The sequence below is a fragment of the Aethalodelphis obliquidens genome, unplaced genomic scaffold (assembly GCF_003676395.1).
Source record: "Aethalodelphis obliquidens isolate GAN/ISIS:26980383/991018 unplaced genomic scaffold, ASM367639v1 scaffold8, whole genome shotgun sequence".
NCBI classification, from domain to species: Eukaryota; Metazoa; Chordata; class Mammalia; order Artiodactyla; family Delphinidae; genus Aethalodelphis; species Aethalodelphis obliquidens.
The window spans coordinates 1,120,720-1,141,882 of NW_020837952.1; the positions used below are offsets into that span (position 1 = coordinate 1,120,720).

Consider the following 21,163-nt stretch of genomic DNA (forward strand, 5'->3'; position numbering starts at 1 on the left):
TCTCCCCAATGAATTACCTTGGCATCTTTATCAAAAATCAATTGAAAATGTATGTGTCCATCTATTTCTATACCTCTTACTTTGCCTCCTATAGTGGAAGCATGGAGTCCTAACCACTGGACGGCCAGGGAATTCCCTCCTCCTCTGAATAACACTAATGAATTTTTGAATATTAAACAAATTGTGCATTCCTGAAATAAACCACACTTGCTCATGGCACATAAGCATATTTGTATGTTGCTGGAATTATTTTGCTAAAATTCTATTGAGGATTTTTGTGTCTATGTTCATAAGGTACATTGATCTGTGATTTTCTTCTATAATGTCTCTGTTAGGTTTTGATATTAGGATTATTCTGGTCTCACAAAAAAAGTTATAAAGTGTTCCCTCCTCCTCTAGTTTCTGAGAGAATATCTGAAGGGCCGGTATTATTTATTATTTCTTACTTAAAGTTTTATAGAATTCACCAGTGAACTAATCTGAGTCTGGAGTTTTCATAGTGGGAAGGTTTTCAATTATGAATTTAATTATTTTGTAGATATACAGCTATTCCAATTTTTATTAATTCTTGTGCCACTTTTGGTCACTGGTATCTTTCAAATAATTTTTCCATTTCATTTAAATTGTCAAATTTATTGGCAAAAGTTTGTTCATAATACTACCTTTTTATTCCATTAATATTTTAAGGATCTGCAGTGACTCTTCTTCTTTCATATTAATAATTTGTGCTTAATCTGTTTTTAATCAATCTAGCTGAATATTTATCAACTTTATTGATTTGTCAAAGATCTAATTTTTTGCTTTGTTGATTTTTCTCTATTATTGGTTCCTTTTGTATTTCATTGATTTCCACTATTTCATTTTGTATTCCAGTATTTCCTTTGTTCTATTTCTTTAAGTTTACCTTGCTCTTCTTTATCTAGCTTCTCGAGGTGTAAGCTTAGATTAAAATTTTAAAATTTTCTTTTCCTATATAACCATTTAAAGATATAAAGTTCCTTCTAAGCACTGCTTTCACTGCATCATTTTGATATATTCTAATTTCCCTTGTGATGTCTTCCTTTACACTTCAGTTATTTAACAATATGTTGCTGTAGTTAATAATACTGTACTGAACACTTGAAAGTTGCTAAGAGAGTAGATATTAAAAGTTCTCATGACACACAAAACAATTTTTTGTAATTATGTGTGGTGATGAATATTAACTAGACTTACCATGGCGATCATTTTGCAATATATACAAATATCAAATTATTATGTTGTACACCTGAAACTAATATAATGCTACATGTCAATTATATCTCAATTTTTTAAGTATATTGCTTAAATTCTAAATACTTAGAGATGTTCCTAGATATTTTAATGCTATTGATTTTTTTTTTTATTCAAGACCCATTTATTCTCTAGTTCTGCCCACATGGAGACACCCTCCTTGAAAAGGGGTTGAATCCTTCCATTCACTTTAACACCTTGTGCTGAAAACACGTGTTCCGAGGTTTCAACTATGAAACCTTGTGCTGAAAACACGTGTTCTGAGGTTTCAACTATGAGATCCACATTCATAAAGCACTAATTCTTAAATCTCATCTAGATTTCTCCCCTTGGATGGCGGGAGATAATCCAAACACAGCAAAGAACAGCTCAGGACTGTGGGCTCTGCTCGCCCGGAAGACCTTGCAGCGCCCCTGGCCAGCTGGCTGGAGCCAGGCGTAGGGCCCTGAGATGAGGGGCACCTGCTGGCTGCCGCCACCGCCCCCACCCCCAACTCCTCTCCTCTTCACTAGGCTGGCTGTCACCTTTAGTTTCCCTGGAGTTTGGGGATTCCAGACGGTCTCTGCTCACACTTCTGTTTCACGCCTGCTGCCTCAGCACTGCTGATCCACAGCAAGGGGGAAAAGCACACAGAACTGCTTTTCAACCCACCAACGTTCCACACACAAGTTATTTTATAAGCCTGCAGGTTCTTTTTCATCAGAGGACATTCCCAAGGCCATGACTTCCCCCGGCTCCCCACTGCCCTTGCCAGCAGACTGGACTTGCGTGGTTGCAGTGCTGAGTCGGGCACACACACCCCCAGCCCCCCGCCACCGGCTCCACTCCAGCACACTCTCCTGGAGAACTGAGGACGGTGCCCTGGCCTCATCAGCAGGATCTGTCCTGAAGCCAGTCCTAGAGTGACAAGAGCCACACCTGCAGGTCTATTCCACCGACCAGCTGCCCAGGACCGAGCTGGGCCCACTGACCTTGGTCTGGGTTGTGTTGGCTGGTCATTCTTGCGAGGTTCACAGGCCAACAGCCGCCGTCCTTCCTCTCCTGCTCATCACTGCACCAGCGGCTCACTCCTACCTGCTGCCGTCACACGCCTGGCAACCTCGTGTTCCGGGGCCAGCCAAGAACTGAGACCCCAGGGCTTCCGTGGTGGCGCAGTGGTTGAGAGTCCGCCTGCTGATGCAGGGGACACGGGTTCGTGCCCCGGTCCGGGAGGATCCCACATGCCGCGGAGCGGCTGGGCCCGTGAGCCATGGCCGCTGAGCCTGCGCCTCTGGAGCCTGTGCTCCGCAATGGGAGAGGCCACAACAGTGAGAGGCCCGCGTACCGCAAAAAAAAAAAAGAACTGAGACCCCAGCAGGCCCCTAGTTCCCAGCAGGCAAACTCCCCATTAAACTACTGCTGCCTAGCCGTGTTCTCGAGGCTTCGGAGCCGGGAAAGTGCGGAGAGCATAGCAAGCCAGAGCGCCCCCAGCCCCAGACCCACAATGCTCCGCGGAGGCACCGGAACCTCGTCGCACCACCCCCCACACACACACAAGCGACCTCTGCGCCCGCCTGTCCCCGCAGACCCGGGCGCACCTCCGACCACCGCGACCCAGGACGGAGGCGCGGGGCGCGGGGCTCGGCCGGCGGCGGGCGCTGGGGCGGGCGGGGACCCGGGCTCCGGCCCCAAGGCCGCGCGGACCCGCCAGGGCCACCTCTTTCCCCGCCGCCTGGAAGAAAAATGCTATTGATTTTTAATTTACTCTCCTGTGGTCAGAGAAAATGCCCCTTTTATATTGTATATCTACTAACATAGATTTATAATGACTTTTTATGCTTTTGTTCTTTAAATTCTATACCAGATTTGAAAATGGTTTACACACCTACATTACCATACTATAGGATTCTGTTTTTGTCTATATATTTACCTTTACCAGAGAGTTTTATGCTTTGGTATGGCTTTGTGTTGCCGTTTATCATCCTTTTGCTTCAACTTGAAGGGCCTTCTTCCGTATTTCTTGTAGGGCCGGTCTAGTGGTTATCAGCTCCTTCAGTTTCTGTTTATCTGGGAGAGTCTTGATTTCTCTGTTTTTGAAGGACAGTTTTGCTGGATACAGTTCTCTGGTTGGCAGGTTTTTTCTTTTAGCACTTTGACTATATCATCCCACTCCCTCTATCTTGTGAGGTTTCTCCTGAGAAATAGGATGATAATATAGTAGGAGCTCCCTTTTATGTGACAAGTCACTTTTCTCTAACTGCTTTCAAGATTCTCCCTTTGTGACTTTTGGCAGTTTGGTTATGATATGTCTTAATGTAGGTCTCTTTAGACTGATCCTACTTGGAGTTTTTTGAGCTTCTTGAAATTGTATGTCCAGTTCTCTCCACAGATTTAGGAAGTTTTCAGCACTTATTTCTTCAGATAGGCTCTCTGCCCCTTTCTCTCTTTTTCCTCCTTCTGAGACTCCCATAGTGCATATGTTGCTCTGCATGATGGTGTCCCATAAGTCCCTCAGGCTATCTTCATGTTTCTTCTTTCTGTTTTCTTTTAGCTCCTCTGCCTCGGTAATTTCAAAACTCCTAAATTTGCTGATTCTTTCTTCTGCCAGGTAAAGTCTGCTGTTGAGTCCTTCTAGTACATTTTCCAATCCAGTTATTGTATTTTTCAGTTCCAGAATTTCTGTTTGGTTCTTCTTTACAATTTTATCTCTGTGTTGGTATTCTCATTTTATTCATGCATCATTTTCCTGATTTCATTTAGTCGTCCATCTGTGTTCTCTTTTAATTCATGAACATCTTATGATAGTTGTTTTGAATTCTTTGTCTGGTCATTCACATATTGCCATTTCTTTAGGGTTGGTTTCTGGAGGTTTAATCTGTTCCTTTGAATAGGCTATGTTTTTCTGTTTCTTTGTGTGTTGTATTATTTTCCGTTGGGACTTAAGCATTTGAAAACTCAGCTACCTCTCTCAGTCTTTGTGGTCTGGTTTCCACAGGGAGGACCTTCTCCTATCAGCCCAGCTAGAGAATGTGTAGACCTCTCAAGCCTTTTCTGGGTGTGCATCCTCTTTGGGTTTGCACATGTCATCTCCTGATTAAGAGGCTTACCAGTTTCTACTTAAGATCTCCTCCTTGTGTCTGACTGCAATACTTCAGCCTCTCTGGTACTGTAGAAAGTTGCAGTATTGGAGTTCCACCTAGTGTCTATCTGTGCAGATTCTGGTGCTAGGCCAAGCCACCTTGATTGCCTCTGTTATTTACGACCTGACATCCCATTCCTCTCAGTGCTTAGACTTGGGTAAGACAGAAACCAGTCCCTTGGCAGGAAGAAGTCAGGAGTTGGAGCTTTCCCTTAATCCTGCCAAGCCACGCTGAGGAGAAATGCTCTGGTGAATGAATGCAAGAATTTTCCTGTAGGGCTTCATGCTTGCCTGGGATGCAGAAATTTCTCCCTCTCTCTGTCTTTTTTAAACACAAAATAGCTTTTACCACTTTCAGGCCAAAAATAGAAATATTTATTTTCTGTTCACCCCTGTTTACGGTCTGCTGGCCTCAAAAGATTAGACATAACAGTTTGTACCCATTTTCAGGAATGCACCTAATTGGCATAAGCTTTCAAATCTGAGGTGTTCACTTTCAGAAAACCACAAATGACTTATTCTTACGAATATCCACAGTTCTTCCTCTGATATAAGAAATGAGGACTTGGGACTTCCCTGGTGGCACAGTGGTTAAGAATCTGCCTGCCAATGCAGGGAACACGGGTTCGATCCCTGGTCCGGGAAGATCCCACATGCCGCAGAGTGGCTGTGCCCGTGAGCCATGGCCGCTGAGCCTGCGCGTCCGGAGCCTGTTGCTCCGCAACGGGAGAGGCCACAACAGTGAGAGGCCCGCGTACCGCAAAAAAAAAAAAAAAATGCTAGGTGAAATATTAGGATTAAAATTTTATATATGATGATAATTACAACTATATAAAGAATGCATATTAAAAAAACTGGAAGGAAAAAAATTTTTGGTGATGGAGTTATTTTAATGTATATGTGCTGTTCACATGTTTTTATTGCCATGATCCAAAATTAGTCTTGAAAGACAGTTGGCCTGGCTATCTAACTACCTTCATGAAGGATGACATAGGATGATCAGTAATTCCAAAAGCCAAACTTTATTTTTATTAAATATCCTCCAACATCTTACTGGATCGAACTAACAGTCTTTAAAAAAAAAAAAAAAACTAACAGTCTTATTGAGAAAATTAGTTCATGTAGTTGCAACAAGTTTATCCTGAAGAGCTCACCAGGAAGTTTTACTGTCATAGTGAGGTATTGTTAAGAGTGTTTTATTGAGACTTTGTTTGTTAATGACTAAGGCCATTGTTTGATAACATCCACTTTATTTATTTTTTCCAGGATGAAATTTTGACAATAGGAGGCAAGTTAGGGTACATTTCATGTATGTCTGTAGATCTGTGTGTCTGTTCCACAATACTTTGGAGGTAGCAAGAGTCTGAAGATAGTTTTTATGGACCAACTTAATCATATTTCCAGGCCAACCCATCACAGTTTTCTTCTTTTCCTTAATATCTTCTATTTACCCTTCTCTATTATCCAAAGGCAATACTGTGGAATGTCAGCTTTGAATTTGGGCTTCACCAGTTACTGACTGTATGATCCTGGACAACGTACTCAATCTCTCTATGCTATACTCACCTGATATATGTAAATTGTAGATAATGATAATAACTACCTCCCTCAATTCTTGTGAGGCTTCAATGAGATAATTTTGTAAAACTCTTATCAGAGTGCCTCGCACATAAGAGATATTCACTAAATGATCTCTTTTAGTAGCGTTATTTTGTTTTCTGGTCTTAACATGTCCTCCTCTTTATATTCTCTCCATTCATTCTTGATGCTTGTATCAGTTAGTTGATATGAGGGACACAGGAAGCTAGTCCTATGAAGATGAATTTTTTTCCCAGGCAGGATTTCTGCATTCAGGAAAGCCAGCTCTGGATGAAAGAGGTTTCTGATGAGGGTAACATGTATCCATCATCAAGACGCGGGTAACTGAAAGTAGTTCAGATAACTCCGCTAACCAAATTTTGTTTTGTTCATTGCCTTATGCCTAGAGTCTAGAACAGTGTCTGACAGGTCATAAATACTTGGTAAGTATAATATTTCTTGAATTAATTAATGTATGGCACGGTTTTATACAAAAACTAATCTAATACCTAGGAAACAGCATGTAGACCCTTCATTTCCACTTTCAACTCACAGATAACACTTCAGGGGAAGAAAAGCTGAAATTAAACTTTTAACACAAGTTGGTATTTTTATTGCTATTATCATAAATTCTACATTAACACACACTGGACTTCCTTTCTACCTGGAAAAGTTTCTTATTCTGTTTCTCAACTGGCATCTCTCTCAGGCTCTTTACAGCAACCCAAGACTGAGGCAGCCCTATTTACTCTCAGCTACTCTCTCAAAAACAACATTATAGTTACTTCCTTGCAGGTCACCTTTTCCTCATCCAAGTCTTTCCACTCTGCCTTTCAGCTGTCAAAGTAAGACACTTGTCCAGTCTCCTCCAGGAGGAGCCATTCTAGTCTGTTACTAGGAAAAATCCAACCTCTGCTGTGGCCCTGTGCTGTCTTCCTTCTGGCCTGGGTCCCCTCTCTGCTTTCATATGGAAGGAACTCAGTGCTGTATCCCTGCAGCAAGGTTTCTTCTTTGTATTTGTCATTTAACTGCATTTTACTATCTGCCTGGACTCTCTTTAAGAGGACTGACCTGGTTTATGTAAATCTGTGATGTTAAAAACTATCAAACTAAACAGAAAAAATTATCTACAGAATTATATTGCTGTCAGCTCGATGCTTTGTGACCACCTAGAGTGGTGGGATAGGGAGGGTGGGAGGGAGGCTCAAGAGGGAGGGGAGATAGGGATATATGTATACGTATAGCTGATTCACTTTGTTGTACAGCAGAAACTAACACAACACTGTAAAGCATTTATACTCCAATAAAGATATATATTTTTTAAAAAGAATTATATGGCTGTTTTCTCCTGCCTCCTCCCTGTTTAGAGATTAAAGCAGGGCCCAGGTCTTGATCCATGCCAGAGTAGGAAGACTGCTAATCTAGCCCTTAGAGGTCATACTCTAGATAATCCGTCCCAATGATGCAAGAACAAATGATAGCATACATGCATTTCACATTGGGGTTCATTCTGAGTATCAGATATTTATTAAATAAGTTAATATTTGCTTTATGAATTATAAAGTATTAAATATTGGTTTTAATCGTGGATATTCTTATGTCTTTCCAGTTTTTCCCTATCTCATAAGGAAGAGGTCATTAGATTTGAGTGAAACATATGGATGTGGTCCCTGATGAATGAACCAAAACATTTCCCTGGAACAAAAACATAGATACAGCTGATCTCGTTGACTCCAAGATACATCTCCTCCTTAGGGAGGCTTTTCTTCAACCCCCAGAAGGGAAGGAGGCTGTCTCGCTCTGGAAAAGGCAGTAGTGTCCATAGCAGCATATATAGAATAGGGTCAACAGCTTCCATGAGTACCTTGGAGTGGGGAGAAGCCAATACCGTGGAGCCTTCACAGGAGAGAAGCAGAAAGTCCACAGATCTGTAAGCTGGAAGAAGAATTTAGTCCAGGGGTAAGACAACCAGGGGAGAAGGCATTGACTCCAAGCCCAAAGCAGGTCATGTCCCCTCTCTACTGAACCTGAGTATCTAGAATTTATCTGGGCCCAGACAACTCTCTGCCTCCAGAGAGGACCACTTCTGACACAACCTAAACAAATTCGGAAGCATGCCATAGTTTTTTTAATGTCTTGTGTTTGTTCCAAGTACTTCCAATGAATGGGGCCCATATTTGCCAACAAACTTCTAGAGGTTCTAGGAAGAAACTTCATTGTCCCCACTCTTACCCTCTCTTAAAGTGAGCCTTACCTTATTTTTGTACCCAAAAATCATGCTGTAAATAACAATTGTTAGCCCCATAAGAATCCCCTCTGTGAAACCAGCACAGGTAGGTGGGTATGGGGTTTCTACTACCACCACCCCCATGGTCCTTGTTCTGCCCTCTGAGCGTCTATGGGATAATTATAATCCCTCTTCTTCATAAGAATCCCTCCAATATTGAAAACAGCTATCATCGTCTTCCATTAGTTTAGTCTTTTCCAGGTTAAACCTCTCCACACTCTTCATATGTTCCTCCTACTTTATACCTACTAAGTCCTAATTCATGATGGTCAAAAAAAAAATCTCAAATCATTCTCACAGAAGTGGGCACCAAGTCAGGTCTTATCTTTCCTGTAATTTTTCAACTGATTGTTAAAGCTTATCTGCAGAGTTTATATGTGCCCTTGTTAAATTTCATCTTGTCTTTAGCATTCCAAAAGACACGATTATTTTGCATTATAATTCTATCACCTGTAATATTGGTTACCCCTCTTTGATTCGTATCATCTGAAGTTTCATGAGCCATGCATATTTGCTATGTCTAGATAGGTGAATGAAACAAGATCTACAAAACTTTCTCCTTTTCACTAGACTTCTTTCTCAGGCTTTCAGAGGGTCATTAATGAATACTTTTGCTATATAGTAAATAAACTAAGAGTATTCTCTTTAAGCTCACAGGCATCATGTTTTCTGTTAAGCTTTACTGAAATCAATATGCCCTTTTCCCACCCCCTCTCCTGATCTACTGAATTATTTTTTGATCTACTAAATTATTAATACTATCAATAAAAGACATTATGTGAAGTTTCACACTGTAATTCGCATTATATAGTTCCTAATGATATCTCCTTATGAGAATTCCAAATGTTCTGTAAAACACCTATTTAAGAATTTTAACAGGGACCAAGGTCAAATTCACTGGTTAGCAAGAACGATAGTAACTTTTTGATCATAAGCATCGATTCAGGGTCCAGATTTGAAATGTTTTGGGTCAGTTGACTGGTTTGTTGGTTTGGTTAGTTTTACTAGCTTCTTCCCTTGCTCCATCTCTCTGCTAAATCTGGAGTCCTATTCCACTCTCATTTCAAGTCTCTCCCTAGTTCTTTAAGAAGTCACTAGTACATAGAAGACAAAATATGTTCAAAAACATATGAAAGTACTCTATTTGCTCTATGTCTGTACCGCCCATGTGACCAATGTGTGTCTGCATGGTGTAAGCTCAAGTCCAGAAGAACAGGTAGGACCAGGAAAAGAATGCAAAAACCCTGTGTTCTTGCTGCCATCTGCCAATGTGGAAAGTCATCTTTCTTAACTTTAAAAATGAGAAAACTGGGGGCTTCCCTGGTGGCACAGTGATTGGGAGTCCGCCTGCCAATGCAGGGGACGCGGGTTCATGCCCCGGTCCGGGAAGATCCCACATGCCGCGAAGCGGCTGGGCCCGTGAGCCATGGCCGCTGAGCCTGCGCTCCACAATGGAAGAGGCCACAACAGTGAGAGGCCCGCGTACCGCAAAAATAAATAAATAAATAAAAATAAAAATAAATGAGAAAACTCTATGTTGTGTTGGGCTTTCTGGTTTCTTCAGCTTAACACATACACACACACACACACACACACACACATCTCTTTGACTTCCACCTACAATCTTAATCATGGTTCCATCTCAAGCTCTGAGTAGCAATATTCCAATATTCCCTCAGTTAGGGGAGGGACCAAAGATTCCTTCTCTCTTGGTAATCATTTAAATGTCTCTTTCTCTAGCCCAAGCATTAATTTCAGATGCTGAAAGTTTCCATGGCAATTTGCTATTGGAAATTTATTATAACTAATTCATTTATTTATTTTTTCATATATTCCACAAGTACTTACCAAGATCTTCCTGTGTGTTGGTATTATCTTCTGCAATAACTGAGAGAAAACAAACCACGGTAGAAATTTCTAAAGAATCTACAGTTAGGTGAGATAAGCTGAACATTTTGGCCTGTATAGGGAACATGAGGCAGGAGAATCAAGAAAAAGAAAGTATCCCCAGCTTCCGGCAAGCTGATGAGAGACTGGGCAAAGTTTGAAAATGGCTTTACCAACAGCCACCAGGGCACTTGTCCAAGGAAAAAGAATGGCTTCCCGGGAGAGTGGGATCTAGGTTAATTCAGATCTTTCTATATGGCGTCTCTCACGGAGTAGATGATGTACATTTTTGGTCACGATTTCCAAGTCTCATTTTCTTGGAAAGGGAAAATAGTCTGAGGTGAGTGACTGCTTCGGGAATGTGCATGACCTAGAGCAGGACCACCTCCCAAGAAGTCCTGGGCCCTTTTCCTACCCTTCCAGAAGAGTTTACCAGGGATGGTTCTTCTGTTGATGTTCAGCGAAGATTGTCAGGTAAATAGCTGGCTGGAAGAGCCCCATACTGCTCTCTGATATGGACATTTCTATCACTCAGAAAGCATTTCAAAAAGCACTGTAGGATAGTAGTTAGCAGCTTTGGAGTCAAGCAAACGTGAGTTCAAATCATGACTCCACCATAATGACCTTGAATAATCGACTTAAACTCACTGTGTCTCAGTTTCTCTTCTATAAACAGGAGACAATAAAGCCTGTACCCGGTGCTTGCTTGATGAATAAATTAATAAGCCAAACATGGCGTGTGGTCATAATACAATCTTGGTTAATATTACCTTCCTCTGTTCTCTTGAGGACAAATCTAGATGAGAAAGCAGCCCAGTAGTGACAGCAAGAACCAGACCGCCTGGCTAATCCTAGAGGGCTTTGAGGAGCTGCAACACCTGGGCTTTCTCCCATTCACCCTCTTTCTGGCCGTCTATGTGGTGACAGTCGGGGACAGCAACCTCATCGTGCTGGCTGTGGCCTCCAGTCGGACTCTTCACACACCCATGTACTTTTTCCTCTGCCGCTTCTCCCTGCTGGAGATTGGCTATACCTCAAACATCGTGCCTCAGCTGTTGCAGAGCTTCCTGGATGGGCGGGAAACCATCTCGCTGGTCACCGTCTGGTCCAGTTCTACTCTTTTGTCTCACTGACTGCAGTTGAGTGCCTGCTACTGCTGCCACGTCCCATGATACTACTTGGCCGTCTGCCACGTCCTTTGCTACCCTGCCCTGATGAGCAGCTGGTTGTATGGCTGCCTGGAGCCTAGTTCAGTGGCTTCTCCTCCTCTGCCTTCACTCTGGCCCTGGCAGCCCCTCTGCCTCTCTGCCCTGGCAGCAGGGAGATGGACCACTACTGTGAGTTTGCTCCAGTTGTAGGGCTATTCTATGGTGATGTGGGGGTCATGTGGGGAGCTGGAGCGAGCATCTCAGGTTTCCTGACACTGGCCCCCTTCCTGTGGATTGTGGCATCCTATGCCTTCATTCTAAGCGCTGCGCTGCGAATACCTTCAAGCTATGGAAAGCAGAAAGCCTTCTCCACCTGTTCCTCTCACCTCCGAGCCTGGAGATCCGGCCTGAGAGCCCCTGGTGGACTCCACTGGTGCTCTGGCGCCCTCTAGTGGCCATCTGCTCTAATGCCAACTCTCAGCCCTTCCTCCCGCCTCCCTCCCCAGCCTTAGGGGCTGCACTGGCCTTGGGCACCTGCCAGCCTGATTTCGTTCCTCCTCTCCCTCTAAGTGCAACGAAGTGCCCTACAGAGGTTTAGGATCCCTTGGAGAAAAGAAAAGGATAACCCACCATCTAAAATGGCACAAGATGTTTGCAAATCATGTATCTGATAATGGTCTGTAGCCCACCAGCCAAGCCCCCTGCTGCCCAGTGGGGTACCTGCGTGGCCCCTACCATCCCAGGTGATAAGGGGATTTCAGGCCCCACAGCACCCGAGGGGTGGGCACTGGTCATCCTCAACACCCTCAAGGAGTGAGTGCTGGATTGTTTTGAACCCAGATTACTTCCCATTTCCGCCCTCAAAGGCTGGGGGCTTCCGCATGCCTCCGGAAGAACACACAGTATTTGCAAGTCTTTGAGAACCAAGAGAATAGTCTTCACTTTTCTGAAAAGTGCATCTTATTATTTCACAACAGTGACCGTTTTCAAACTGGCTCCCAGGGGTGCCCTTCCACTCTTCTTTATTCCTCTGAAAGTGGCCATGGCGGTTTGGCTGTCCCCCATCCCCACCCCATGTGACAAGGCCAGTGGGGCCAGCTCCTGGTGGCCCTTATCTTCGCTGGAGATTAACCCAGACTCTCAGCCTCAGATTGAACGTGACGTCCCTGCTGTTCCCTGTCACCACTTCTCATCTCCTTCACCTGTCTCGTTTCCTCCAGCTTTTCAGTTTCAGAGTTAGCTGACTGTCACCACTCACAGTCCCCGCAGAGTCCAGAGATTTCCCCTCGAAGGGAAGGTTCTGGAGAAATCAGAGGGATAAAGAGTGCAGCCGATTCTTGCCTTGTGCTGATGCCCAAGAGGGTGAAGAGTGAGTGTCTTCTCGTTAGAATTTTTAAATCCTCCAAGTAATAGATCATTTGGGAGCATCCTGTGTCTTCCTGCTCGTTCTAATAATATGTTGTTCCTAACTTTTAATGAGGGAAATTCTTTATCTCATAAATATGCCAACTGGGAGATCCATTTTAAAAATGGTATTGAGGTAACTCCAAGCATTTACAAAGAATGAGGACGCAGCATCCTGTGTTCAGACACTGGCTGAGAGCTTCCCGCCTGGAGCCTGGGGCCCATCGGAGGGCGGGACAGACAGGACCCTCCTCCCATGGGTGGGCCTCCTCAGGAGCATCCCAGACGTGGGCCCACCTCATGGCAAATTCCTCATTCGGCCAGTGGCAGGCAGCTGGCTAGAGATGTGGACAAAAGAAAAGTGCCCAGCAGCCTGGGATCACCCCAGGGCATGGCCTCAGGAGCCTGGTCCAACCCATCAGCACCTCTAGGGAGAAACACATCTTGGCAGGAGCTCTTCTGGTCTGGGATGTGGCAGGAAAGGGAGAGGGAGATGTGCTGGAGAGGGTGGCAGAAGGCCTGAGAGTTGGCGTTCTAGCGGATGGCCACTAGAGGGCACCAGAGCACCGGCGGAGCCCACCTGAGGCTCTGGGGCCCGATTTCCAGCCTCGGAGATGGGGTTGGCAGACCCCAAAGAGGTGCCCAGAGGATAGGGGTTGATTACCGGACGCCTCTGACTCTCCGACCCACATTGTCTCGCCTCACAGAGGCGACAGAAGTCTTCCTTCAGCATCTGACGGGGTCACTTCCAGCCTGGTCGAGTGGCCCAGTGGCCAGACAGTCTCACAGGCTGTCTGCGGTCTGACTGCCTTTTGTTTCTCCAGAGGCAGTACTCTGGACCCAGAAATACCCGGCTTGAGTCTTGTGCTTGCAGTTTTCAAGCTGCAGGCCTGCATGAGTGGTGGCATGTGGAAAATAGGGATGGTGGACGTGAACTTGGAACATGTAAAAGTGGTGGTATTTTGGTGGGCAGGCTGTGTTCTTCCCTGTGCCCTCTTTCTGGAGAGTTCTCCCCAAACTTCCTTCTTCCCTTTCCAGCTGAGCCTCTCCCTTTTGTCCCCACACCCCTGCTGGATGCAACAGACACATGCACCCCAATGTTCCTAGCAGCACAAGTTACAATAGCCAAGACATGGAAGCAACCTAAGTGTCCATCAACAGAGGAATGGATAAAGAAGATGTGGTATTTTTATATATAATGGAGTATTAGTCATAGAAAGGAATGAAATAATGCCATATGCAGCAACATGGATGGACCTAGAGATTATCATACTAAGTGGAGGAAGACAAATATCATATGGTATCACTTATATGTGGAATCTAAAAAAAATGATACAAATGAACTTATTTACAAAACAGGAACAGATTCACAGACATAGAAAACAAACTTATTGTTACCAAAAGGGAAAGGGGGGTGAGGGGGGGATAAATTAGGAGGTTGGGATTAACATACACACTACTATATATAAACTAGATAACCAACAAAGACCTACTGTATAGCACAGGGAACTCTACTCAATATTTTGTAATAACCTATAAGGGAAAAGAATCTGAAAAGAAATATATATATATATCTGAATCACTTTGCTGTACACCTGAAACTAACACGATATTGTAAATCAACTATCTGTCAATTTTTTAATTTTTAAAAAATTTTCAGTTAGTAGGAAAAAACAAAATCTCTTGAGTGTCCAAACCAACATTTGCCTCAGACCAATATCCGATTGTCTAATGAATTCTCTGCAAAAAGGAGACACAGTGAGCTTCCCTTAATGTGGGGGAAAACAACAGCCCCCTTTAAATGGTCCTCCATACTATCTGCTGTGGTTAATGAGCTGAAGGGAAGGTTGAATCACCAGTCCTGTAAGCATGTGTAGCCCATATCCAGGGACAAGCATACACTGGTCCATTAACTTGGGGCCGTTCCATTCGAGTTAGCCTGTCCTTCCCTGTAGTGAGGAATGGGTCACTGCCAGAGGATCTAATTAATGGGGAAGGGAATAAACTGTGAGGATGAACTCTTGAGAACCCCACAGAAAATCCCCAGAGTCAAGCTTCACCCACCATATCATGATGAATATTAGTATTCCACTTGTTATTAGCTGTTCTGTGGAAACATTTTAAGACATATTCCATATTGCATTCTAAGGAATTCAAAATGTTTATTACAGTAAAGTAAATCAACCTAGTTATTTTGAACAAATAACTTTTAAATTCTCAAATGAACATCATTGGACACTAACTTCATGAGATATAATTTGAAAAATGGAGAAAAATGGAGCTCTTTGGTGTGTGATTATAGCTGAAGGGCCAGTTTTTGCTACTGAGAGCAAAGGAAAAGGTCCTATAAAGTTCAACAGGAAAACACTGGTGGTTTCAGGATTCAGGAAAGTGGTTGCCCTGGGGGAAATACGTTCTGGAAGGGTGGTCATGGGCTCTGCTGGGACACAGTAATATTTCTTTTCTTGGTCTGGTTCCTGGTTACCTGAGTGTATTTACTTTGTGAAAAGTAATCAAGCTTTACACCTATGATTTTTACATACACCTCAATGGATATTATACTTTAACAAAATTAGACTTCAAGAAAAGAGCTGCTTTGAGGTGGAGACAGGAGTTGGAGTTACACCTGTGGGCCACCTGGCACCTACACTCTGTGGCAAAGAGGTGAGGCGCTTACAAAGGTAGTGTAGGGCACTGGCTAAGAGCACTGGGCTCAGAGCCAGATAGAACGGGATTTGAATCCCCGTTTTGTGGCTCCTGGCTACATAAGCAACAAGGAGAGCAATAGATTAGGCCAGATACAGTCATGGGCCAGACCACGAAAGACCCTATAAAGTCAAGATAAAGATTTTGACAATTGTAAGTATTAGAATATGTTGAGAGATCACCATATTGAGGGAGAATGAATAAAATGGATCAAGAATTTTATCCAACCAGATTAGTACTGTTAGATTTTTTTTTTAATTCTTCAAATGTATAAAAAAATTTTCCAGAGAAATAAAATTGGAGCTGTGCTTGCATTACATGAAAAGAATACCAACCATTATGCTGATTTGGGGGAACTTTGACATATGTGCTAATAAAAAAAACTAAAAGAACTTGTATAACACCCATTAAGTTCTACTTCTATAGACTTATAAGGCCATTTTTGTTCTCAGAGAATATGATAAACAATTCCACAATATTCTTACTGTAATTGTGAGGTACATAAGAATATAAACATTGATAAAACATGCTAAACCTATATCTTTTAAGTATTAAAAATTATCTTGTGCTAAACTGACTTTTTTGAACTGATCATCTTTCTTAGGGGCAAGATGAACAATTTAATCAATTAGCCTTGACTACATGTTCTCTGACCTTTCAGTACAAATGCAAGAATGGATCCAATAGTCACATTTCTGTCTTTTTACATTAATTGCTGGGTATGTTCCTCCATACGGAAAAAAATGAAAAAAGTTAATTTTTGGGGTGTCATCACAGATAGAAAAGAAAACCTGCTTTTACATTTCCAGTGTCATCACTTCACACATTAAAACTAAGTGACAACTAACACTCCAATCTCACTTTAACAAGCAAGCATCTCGGGTATACTTTAGAACAGGATGACCCAGAGAAATGATCAGTGTGGTGTCAGAGTCCAAGTGTGGCTCTGAGCACTGGCTTTGCCAGTTAGCATCTCAGTGGCACTACTAACACATTCTAAACCTACCAGAACCTCATTTTTCGTATCCCTATAATATCACTAACAGTATCTACCTCCTAACATTCTTTAAACAATAAAACAGATAACATGCAGTTGTCTAGCAAAGAGTTGATATTATATACGTTTAATATTTTCCTTCTTTCCCTTGTATATGGAAAGGAAATTTAACAATATCGTGGTATTATTTATTCACAATATAACTTTCAAAGTAGCTGCTCTTCCAGGTAGAGTCTTAGGAAGTGGACATTAAAGCCACATGATTTGAAGTAAGATGATAAATCTTAGTCTTGTTTTTTAATTGATCTATAAGATGAAAGATGATATATACGTTTGCTAGGGCTGCCATAACAAGATTCCACAGACTGCGTGCCTTAAACAACAGAAATCTATTTTCTCACAGCTCTGGAGACTGAAGGCCCAAGATAAAGGTGATGACAGTTTTGTTTTTTCCAAGGCCTCTCTCCTTGGCTTGCAGATGTCCATCTCACTGCTGTGCCCTCACGTGGTCCCTCCTCTGTACACATTTCTGGTGTCTCTCTGTGTCCTAATCTCCTCTTCTTGTAAAGACAACAGTCATACTGGATTAGAGCCCATTCCCCCAGCCTCATTTTAATCTTACCTTAATTACCTCTGTAAGGGTTCTATCTGCAAATACAGTCACATTCTGAGGGACTGGGGTTTAAGGTTCAACAGATGAATTTGAGGGACACAAATTACATTGTTGGGGGGGTTTAGGAAAAATTTCAATATTTTCAAATATTTAAATGATTTTAATCCTAAGAAGGAACAAAATGATACTTTAATAGAGAAGTTTTCTCCCCTACAGTATTATTTTTTTCCCCTACAGTATTATTAAAGGTGAAAGATGATGCCTGTGGAAGATGATGTTAAACATCGCTCACTATCTCTGCCCCCGTCCTTCAAAGCATGAGCTTCTCCTTCTCCCACTGCATTTACTCTGAATATTTGGGATAATTTTGGAATAGCACTTACAGCTGATTTAAGAAATAAATTACTTCACAGCAAATCTACTGTAGATAAAAAAATACCTCCTAGTATCACATGGACATCTCAGGGATGGCTCGGCCCGTGACAGCAGGTGCGCTCTCTGCTTTGGGCTGGTGTTCTTTTGTATACATCTTGTCTTTTTTCTTTTCTTTCAGCTAAGGCTGGGGTTCTTAACCTGACAGCTGTGGGTGAGGGTTAAGAGAGCCCATTGCTTCCCTGAAATGTACACAGAATGGTGTGCGGACCCGTGTCACTTCCCTGTGGAGATGCTTCGTGTGTTTTTGCAGATCATTGAAAGGGTTTTGCATTCTGTCCTTCAATCATTGAACTAATGTTTATTATGGTAATGTTTATTATTATATGCTGGGCACAGTTCTACATGCTGGTAATACAGTAATGAACTACAAAGACAGCAGCCCTGTTCTTATGGAGCTAACATTCGCAATCCCAAAAAGGCTAGGAAGCCCTAATCTGAAGCTTAAGGTAACTTGTTATGGCTGTTCTCCTTGTATTCCAAAAATGAATAATTACTTGATTGTCTTATGAATGGAAATCTTCTGAGTCATTTTTTGTTGCTGTTATCATTAAAGTAATTATGGGAAATCATGTTTACTACTAAAATTTTATCTCTATATAAAACGACATCTACCTATGCATGCATACATACACACTTATATATTAATTATATATATATTTGTGTATACATGTGATTGTACAAAACCTTTTCTGTTTTAAATTATTTCACTACTATGTCTTTCTACCTCTGAAATAAAATGGAAATTTTATATCAGTTTAATATTCTCTTGATGTCTTAGCAATTAAACGGATTTTGCTATCAGAAAACCGGACTTCATTCTCCACGGACTTAGAAAAAAATCAATAACTTACATAGCATAGATATTCAGCAAATCTTGGTACAAAGAATAAAAGAGTTGCGGGATGGATGAAAGGGTAAATAAATGACAAGTCTACATTTAGAAATAAAGGGTTTTAAAAGCTAAACTCCTTTGTGGTTATACATACCAAGAGTATACAAACTAGTAATTCCAGAACACCACTTCATGTGAGAAACACAACTGAAAACCATTTCTTATAGACAGCAGGCTTTTGGCCAGGTTACTTTCTGCAATCTAAGATGCCTCTAAAATGCCTATTATAGAACAAAGGAAAGAACAAACTAGAACTTCCATCATATTTAACCTTCCCTATTATGTAAACAGAAGCCATAAACCCTTTGTGGTACTGGGTCACCCTCTCTCCACAGTACATTTCTTGAACCTAGGGGATATCATTTAGCTTTTTTTTAAAACAACGTTGTAATTACAGGGCTGCTTTACAGAGCCACATGCAAGGGCCTTTGAAGCAGGAGCATTCAGTGGGGCGAAAATCACACTTCTAGACTTGAATAATTTTCTCTTTTCTACAAAATGAAGCAGAGCAATAGAATTTTTAAGGAATAAAATTGAAATGTAGCAAAAATTGTTGGAGTCATATTCAAATGAATCGAGTTTTGACTTTCCTAGGTTGTGTTAATTTGCTAGGTAGTTTTAGGTAATCAGATGATAGAGGCCAATAGGCCTATAGAAATATTACTGAGATTTTCCAGAACTCTTTTTTTTAAATGTAATAATTGCACTAGCCCAAAGGAATAGATGGTATCCAGAAATAATGAACTATTAAGTGGGCGAGTTAGCGTCAATAGGAATTTCTAAACCAAACTCTGAGCAGGCTACTCTTAAGGTAAGAAGTGTCCATCACTCACTCGCACTCGTACCATCTGCTATTGGATGGTATCACTTATCTCTCTGCAAAAAAAGCAGCCTTTAGGGATGGTAGGCCTGAGGTGCTGGACTAATTATAAGTTAGATGATCTTGCTTAGCTCCATTTCCCAAGCAGTTTTATCTAAATTTCCTGCCTGACCCCTACTTTATTTTATTTTATTATCTACTCTAATTTTATTATCTACTCTAACTAATTTTATTATCTACTCTAACTCTTGCCAAGAGCTAGAAGGTACAGTTAACCCGCCCCTTGATCTGGGAGCAGATGTAGTGGCTGTGCCATCCCATCGGTGGGCTAAATGACTCCTGACAACACTGGGATGTTAGCCTCTAAGCAGTGATGGAGATGGAGAATCTGGAACTGGTTTGTAAAGGACAAAGGGTCCCTGAAGAGGGGAGGGTTAAATTTATTGTGCAAAGTGTCTGATACTGCATTTACGTTATAGAAATCAGATTGGGGGAGGGTGTATTTGATTAATATATGGCCATTATAGAAAATAAGTTGAAAATTAGTATTGAATTTACTAAGAAAGGATTGACTGGCCTTTCTTGCAAGGCTACAAGAGCACCAAGATTAAGTGTATCTCCTGAGAGGTAAGATGATGGACCACTTAAGGAGAGGGCCTTGGTACTTTTATTAGTGACATAGGTGTGAAGGGCAAATGGCTTTGGTGACTGGAATATAAGTCAAACCTACTACTAGGGTAGTGTTACAGAATGGTGCAAGCTGGTAGACTAGAGGGTGATCGCTTCAGATCAAAAAGCAATCACCAGGGGGACTTCCCCGGCAGTCCAGTGGTTACGAATCTGCTTTCCAACACAGGGAACATGGGTTCAATCCCTGGGTGGAGAACTAAGATCCCACATGCCGGGAGACAACTAAACCCATGCACCGCAGCTACTGAGCCCTCGCGCTCTGGAGTCTGCACCTCACAGCTAGGGAAAAGCCCGTGCACCGCAACAAAGAGCCTGCATGCCACAATGAAGATCCCGCATGCCACGACTAAGACCTGATGCAGCTAAATAAATAAATAAATATTAAAAAAAAAAAAAAAAAAGCAATCACCGGGGAAGCAGCTGAATTTGGAAGGTCAGAACAGAGGAATTTTCACCAAAGCCTTGTAGTAGCACACTACTACCAAATTCCACTATTAAAGAACTCAGTGAGGTTGCTGTAGTCAGCATGGACTACGGCTTAAAGTAGGGAACTGACCTTTACTCAACTGGGTTAAACATTTCTTTGGCCAAAATTCTGTTTCCAGAAATAAAAATATACAGCTTAAAGTTAAAATGCAAGAATGTGAGAAGAGTTACAGAAAGAAAATGACATTATATTCTCTAAAAATTACATCAAATATGCAATAAAAAATATTTGAGTTCTTGAGACAAAGGAAGGGAAAATAATGAAACTATTAAAGTTTGGGGCTGGGTTAACAGGTGCATTATATCTAAGATACGGCTGGGAGAGGAGGGCAAGAAAGTACAGGAAAGGGGCCCAGGATAGACACATGCATCATTAGGAAATTGGTTTAGAATAGGTTTATAACAACCACAACCAGGGAAGCAGACCCTTGAAGACAGAGGTCTGGATATAAGTACTCACATCTTTATTTTTTTTAATTTTTATTAGAGGATAGTTGCTTTACAATGTTGTGTTAGTTTCTGTTGTACAGCAAAGTGAATCAGCTATATGTATACATATACACCCTCCTTTTTGGATTTCCTTCCCATTTAGGTCACCACAGAGCATTGAGTAGAGTTTATAGTTTGGCTCTCCACATACCTTGCCTGCATAGAATGTGCTGGCTAGTCAATCCTATCCTTTCAGCATTTGCTCTTCTCATTGTAAATTAATATGTTGGCCTTTTGATTTTAGATCTCAGTGTTACAGACACTGATTATATTTGAGATCAAACTACAGCGTGCTGATAAATCAAGTTCTATCATAAGAATCTGACTTTGAATCATAGAAA

The 21,163-nt window shown here is 41.9% G+C and overlaps 1 pseudogene; it reads left to right on the forward strand.

Annotated features, from left to right (window-relative positions):
• The first annotated feature begins 10,942 nt into the window (after nucleotides 1-10,942).
• On the forward strand, nucleotides 10,943-11,742 carry LOC113621236 (olfactory receptor 11A1-like; annotated as a pseudogene).
• Nucleotides 11,743-21,163: the final 9,421 nt, after the last annotated feature.